General features: G+C 34.4%; 2 non-coding genes across 2 annotated transcripts; one reads left to right on the forward strand and one right to left on the reverse strand.

The window, feature by feature from the left end:
• Positions 1–2,197: 2,197 nt before the first annotated feature.
• On the reverse strand, positions 2,198–2,287 carry TRNAI-UAU (transfer RNA isoleucine (anticodon UAU)). The gene is given in 2 exon segments: positions 2,198–2,233; positions 2,250–2,287. It is a non-coding gene; the product is annotated as a tRNA-Ile (tRNA).
• A 3,881-nt stretch (positions 2,288–6,168) lies between these two features.
• TRNAI-UAU (transfer RNA isoleucine (anticodon UAU)) lies at positions 6,169–6,258 on the forward strand. The gene is given in 2 exon segments: positions 6,169–6,206; positions 6,223–6,258. It is a non-coding gene; the product is annotated as a tRNA-Ile (tRNA).
• The last annotated feature ends 226 nt before the right edge of the window (positions 6,259–6,484 follow it).

Consider the following 6,484-nt stretch of genomic DNA (forward strand, 5'->3'; position numbering starts at 1 on the left):
ACACATCTCAAAATAAAAGCGATACATGTCTCACTGTAGGTATATTGCACTATGAAAAGAAACAGGGGTGGGGATTGGGGGCGCCAGCAATGGAAGGGGTGTGAAAGGGATCCACTTCAAAAGTAACTCAGGCTCTAGACAGCCACAGGGGGAAAGCAAGGGGCAGCTCAGGGGAGCAAGAGGGAGGGCAGAAGTGTCCTAGTTGAGGTTCCAACATCTAAGATCCAAACTCTTCTGAGGATGATGCGCCCATGTGATGCCCTTATAAAGCGTCGTGAGATTACGATCCCGCTTCTTGTAGGTTTTGCTGTATGTCGGCTGGTCACACACGGGCCGTGGGGTATCTTGGCCCAGGTGTTCAAGATGGTGCTAGTCACATGGAGTCACTTTCTCTTTTGAATAAGGAGGGATCTTCATCTCCGACAAAATAACACCTAAAATCAAGTTCTGGGCAGTCACTTGTACAAAGAAAGGGGATTAAGCTAACCCTTAACTGTTTGAATTAAAAAAAAGACATTATTTCAATAGAAAGTGAAACTTTCTTATATTGTATCTTTACTGTACACCTTGGAGGATGAGATGGCGTGTGCTCCCCTTTGCCTCATGTACAGTAGCCTACATTTGAAATTGTAGAAGACTGAAGATAGAGCCTTAAATTATATAACCCTTTAAAAATTTTGTCACGTGACCAATCTGTAAACGTAGATTATTCATGCTAAGAGATTTTTTTTTTTTTTATTTTGTAGTTTCAGAGAAGCTAACTTTGATTTCTGCAAAATCTTATCAAGTTACCCGCTAACTCAGCATATAATTTCAACTAACGTTTTTCTTCTACATCTGTCCCAAAATCGGTCGATAGGAAAATAATCAAAATAATCAGAACGAAATCAGCAGAGCTCCCAAAATCTACCAAAATGTGAAAATATTGAATTTTATTCGCCATCTTGTATTCAAGGTGTCCTTTTCTCTTCTTTTTGATCTCTACACACTGGATACTTCATAATTTGCATCAAGTGACGAGGGCTTGCTAATGATCCAGGCATAATCATCATTTATGTCTAATATTTCGGGGGATATCATCGGTTAGTGTGCAACAGCTATTATATAGTGTCTTACCCAAACCGATATTGTTAGTTGGAGACTCACCAGTAACTGTGTTCAATCCATTTGGGCTCAGACATCGAATGTGATCCTTATATAGGATATATAGCATGCAGTGCGAGTTCTATTCTTTTCTTGAACCGAGCCAGTAACAAATAACCTACAAAAATGTAAGCGTTGAGAGGATGAGCTTGCTATACATCAGGAAATTAATACTTCTCGTTTAAGCATAAGCCTAGTCCCTAAGAAAAGCACTTAACACTGCAAAACTCTAAAAACGAGACTGTGAAACTAAGTCCATAAGCGAGGCATATGGACGAAACTTTTAGAACAATGGTAAAAATGTGGCTTAGGATTTTGCTTGGAATACGAAACCCCAGTCAATTTAATGAATTAGAGCCTCATCTGCTACAGAAAATGCAAAACATATAATTAGAAGCTAAGAATGCCAGTCTCACATATAAAAATAATTTAATTCTATGAGGTCTGAACTCAGGCCCTGTCCCATGGTTTTAAAGGTTTTATTCCATCCCAAGCCATTACTCATATTCACACTTTATGGCTTATACATTTTCTGCCCAAGGCGAGATTCTGGAAGGTTCCTAAAGATATATTCCAAACAAGGGAAATAAAAATACTCGCTATTCATACGTTCCAAAATCTATTGAATGACTGTTGAAAACTTAATCACTGTAAAAAAATCTAAATCTTTCTCCGGGGATAATTTTCAGTTTAACCTTGCTGTTCGGATAGCTTCATCCCAGCTTCACTCACTCTCTTCACTGGGTGTTGCGAATGTGATAATTGGGACTCATGCTAACTGCTGAAAGGATTAAATTGTTCTGCAGAAGCCACAACCTCTCAAACTTTTAAGGTGTTGTTCCGGGTATGTGTCAAATCTCATTGTTTAAGCTATTTAAAGGTTGTCCTCTAGACAAGATTCGAATTCAAAGTTTCCTTCTTAGTCACACTCCCAGGTGAGCCTTGAAATTACAGTGTTTGTCATAGATTTTTTGTGTTTTCTCGGGTGAGGGTGAAAGTTTCGTTCCGTATAAGTCTCGAACCCAAAGCCATTGCTCAGTACTTTTAAAGGTTCTGTCCCAGGTGAGGCTCGAACTCACAACCTCGGCATGGCTCAGGCACTGTCGTATAAGTACCGCGCGCTAACCGATTGCGCCACTGGGACATGATATGTCCATATTTATTATCTGAACTTGATCGAAAAATGACTCTTAGGTAAAGGATTATCTGGAATGCGCGTTATTTCTTCCGCAAAACTCTTTCCCTTGCAAGAGATTTATTTTTTGTGTCGTGCGTATGCATCCTTACTTACATTATAGATAGTTCATATACAATTCCAACTGGGTAAGAATAATAATAATATTAATATTGGTAATTGAGCAGTTCATAATCTTCATTTGATAATAAAAAAATATTATTATTATTATTATTATTATTATTATTATTATTATTATTATTATATTATTATTATTATTATTATTAGGTAAATGTCCGTGTTAGTGCTGAAAGAGTAACACAGAAAGCCATATGTCCACTATGTTAAGATTAATCTATATTTCTAGAATATATGCACGCGAGCATACATAACATCCTACCTAACTATAAGTATATACAGTATATATATATATATATATATATATATATATATATATATATATATATATATATATATATATATATATATATTATCGACAAAGAATTATACTTTTTTTACAGTGAATAAGTTTATAGCGGTCCTATAAAAAATAGATTTTTACAGAAGTATCTGTTCTGTTCTCTTATGATTAATTAGTACATCTAATAGAACAGATATACTGCTCTGTCCACCACACATTATCGAGAAGGCTTTTAACAAAGCGAATAAAATATACTACTGAGGTCCAAGTCACAACAAGCAAATAGATTTCAACGATAAAATAAAGCTTCCGTACGACGAAAACACAAAAAACTACAGAACATCTTAGGTCTAATAATCCTTTTATTTTCCATTACCCCAAATCCATCAGGAGCTCGCTCATTAACGTATAATTAAATAAAAAAGGGGGAAGAAGCAGGAGTTTACAAGATTCCGTGCAGCAATTGTAATGAGATTTACTTGGGTGAGACGAGTAGGTCCATCTCGCAAAGAATAACAGAGCACAAAGGATCAGTTCAATATGCTTCAGAGAGTTCGGGGATTTTCCTACATGTTAGGGATAAAGGTCATACCATAAACTGGAGTGGGGCTAAGCTGGTTTTCAAAGGTAGTTGTCTGTACAAAAGGAAGATGCTTGACTCTGCTATCATCAATCAAACCAACAATATGAACCTGTCAGGAGGATATTGGAAATCGGATGACATTGACGGGTTAATCCTCAGGCCTCTTCCTAAGAAGGTGCTTCAGAAAATACGACCACCAGACGCATCCCCAGACGGGAGCTAACGAAGCCAAAAATCACAAGAGAATATCTTAATTTCCAGGGTGACAATGGCCACTTGAATGCCAACGAGACCTACCGCCACAACTACATATGTTTTGTATATATACCCTTGTATCTATCATCTGTCCATATTTTACCAATGAACAGGGGTACAGAAGGAAGTGCTCGAAATACGTTGTTGAAACATTCATACAGTGTTTTATGGGCCTTTTTATTTTCATATTATACTGTTGTATTACAGAAAAAGACATTCATATATATATATATATATATATATATATATATATATATATATATATATATATATATATATATATATATATCTTTATATATATATATCTTCTTTATTTTCTTTTAACGTGCTTTTATTCCCATTTTTGTATGGGATAAGCACGATGCCTTCTTTTGAAGGACTTTTTGATTTGGCTTTGGGTAGACCTGTGGTCTCGATCGGCTATATGCCTGACATCGCTTAGACCCCGGTACGTATATGTATCATACCCGACCCAACGCCCTTTCTTCCCAGCAGCGAGAAGTTGTTGCGCGGGTATGGCGAGAGTTCGAGACGTGTGAGATGTTTGTTATGTTTTTAGAAGGTGTTGTAGTGGCTTTGTTTTGTGTGTGTATTTAGTCTGTAACATCCATTTGCTTTTAAGCAAACCTATCCGTTGATTACATATATAATCCCGGGATGTCTACACGGATAGCAAAGTGTCTGCCTCTCTTGATCAGTCGGCTGCGGGTTTGAACCCGCACCACAGACCTATCCAAAGCTGCTGCTGTAACACGACTGAGCCATCGAGGCTATATATATATATATATATATATATATATAATATATATATATATATATATATATATATATATATATATATATATATATATATATATATATATATATATATATATATATATATATATATATATATATATATATAGATATATATATATATATATATATATATATATATATATATATATATATATATATATATATATATATATATATATATATATATATATATATATATATATATATATATATATATATATATATATATATATTAGTATGCACAGACCAATACTGCTTTGGATGGTGATAGCCACAGGTACTAAATGGTAGTACTATGTGACATGGCGGCCATATTGGAATTTGTGTATAATCTACGAACAGTGTTTATTGCTATTGCAGACGTTTCACAACTACATTGTTGCATTTTCAAGGCTGAAATACAGCGGGCTGACTCAATGATTAATCATAAAAACATTTATTATAACAGCTAATGAAAAACACTACAGTATTGTCTCATTTAAAATGCTAATTCTTTTATAAATATCAGAGGCACCATGACACTAAAAGAAGGACCTACCCAGACGGGAGCTAAAAAAAAATTATTGAAACAAGGAGAGAAAAATACAAATTAAAAGAATAACATATAAAAAGGAGAAAAAGAAGGTAATGATAAGGCAAATAGGACCATCAAGCAATTAACAACTGAGTAGATGATGTTTTGGTGTTCAATGATGAAACTGTTAATTTTATCATTATGGACTCTAAGGTTGTTAAGTCACTGTCTTTCTGTGTTTGTCCTATTATTCGAAAGTCTTTGTTGTCTATGAGTGTTTTGCATAATTTCGAATGATTCCTTATGTTGGGTTGTTCTGGGTTGGACAATCTGCTCCCGGTTCGGAAGCTAACTCGGTCTTTTGGTACATTCAACGTAAGTCCCCTGGTGACACCTGGGGCAAGTATGCTTGTAAACGACGTTGGATGTTTCAATAGTTTTGTTTCAGCTCCCGTCTGGGTAGGTCCTTCTTTTAGTGTCATGGTGCCTCTGATATTTTTAAAAGAATTAGCATTTTAAATGAGACAGTACTGTAGTGTTTTTAATTATTTGTTATAATAAACGTTATTATGATTAATTATTGAGTCAGCTCGCTGTATTTCAGCCTTGAAAATGCAACAATGTAGTTGTGAAACGTCGGCATTAGCAATAAACGGTCAACTGTATCGAGTGCCTTTCCCTGGACGCCTACGTATATATATATATATATATATATATATATATATATATATATATATATATATATATATATATATATGTATATATGCTTATAGTTAGGTAGGATGTTATGTTTGCTCATGTGTGCATATACTCTAAAAAATATCGATTAATCTTAACATAGTGGACATATAGCCGTCTGTGTTACTCTTTCAGCACTAACACGGACATTTACCTTAGACGTTTTCGTAATTCCGATGTTTTAATGATCTTAAAATAATAATAATAATAATAATAATAATAATAATAATAATAATAATAATAATAATAATAATAATAATTTTTATTAAATTAAGATTATGAACTGCTCAGTTATTATTATTATTATTATTATTATTATTATTATTATTATTATTATTATTATTATTATTATTATTACCCAGTTGGAATTGTACTATATATGAACTATCTATAATATAAGTAAGGAATCATACGCACGACATAAAAAATAAATCTCTTACAAGGGAAAGGGTTTTGCGGAAGTAATTATGCGCATTCCAGATAATCCTTTACCTAAGAGTAATCTTTCGATCACGTCCTGGTAATAAGTAAGGACATATCATGTCCCAGTGGCGCAATCGGTTAGCGCGCGGTACTTATACGACAGTGTCTGAGCCATGCCGAGGTTGTGAGTTCGAGCCTCGCCTGGGACAGAACCTTTAAAAGTACTGAGCAATGGCCTTGGGTTCGAGACTTATACGGAACGAAACATAAGAGACCCTAAACAGTAAAGATAAACTTTCATATTCACCCGAGAAAACACAAAAAATCTATGACAAACACTGAAATTTCAAGGTTTACTTGGGACAGTGAATAAAACGAACAAAAACTGTGAATTCGAATCTTGTCTCAGAGGACAACCTTTAAATAGCTTAGACA

This window comes from Macrobrachium rosenbergii, chromosome 46 (assembly GCF_040412425.1).
Source record: "Macrobrachium rosenbergii isolate ZJJX-2024 chromosome 46, ASM4041242v1, whole genome shotgun sequence".
In the NCBI taxonomy this organism is placed as follows: Eukaryota; Metazoa; Arthropoda; class Malacostraca; order Decapoda; family Palaemonidae; genus Macrobrachium; species Macrobrachium rosenbergii.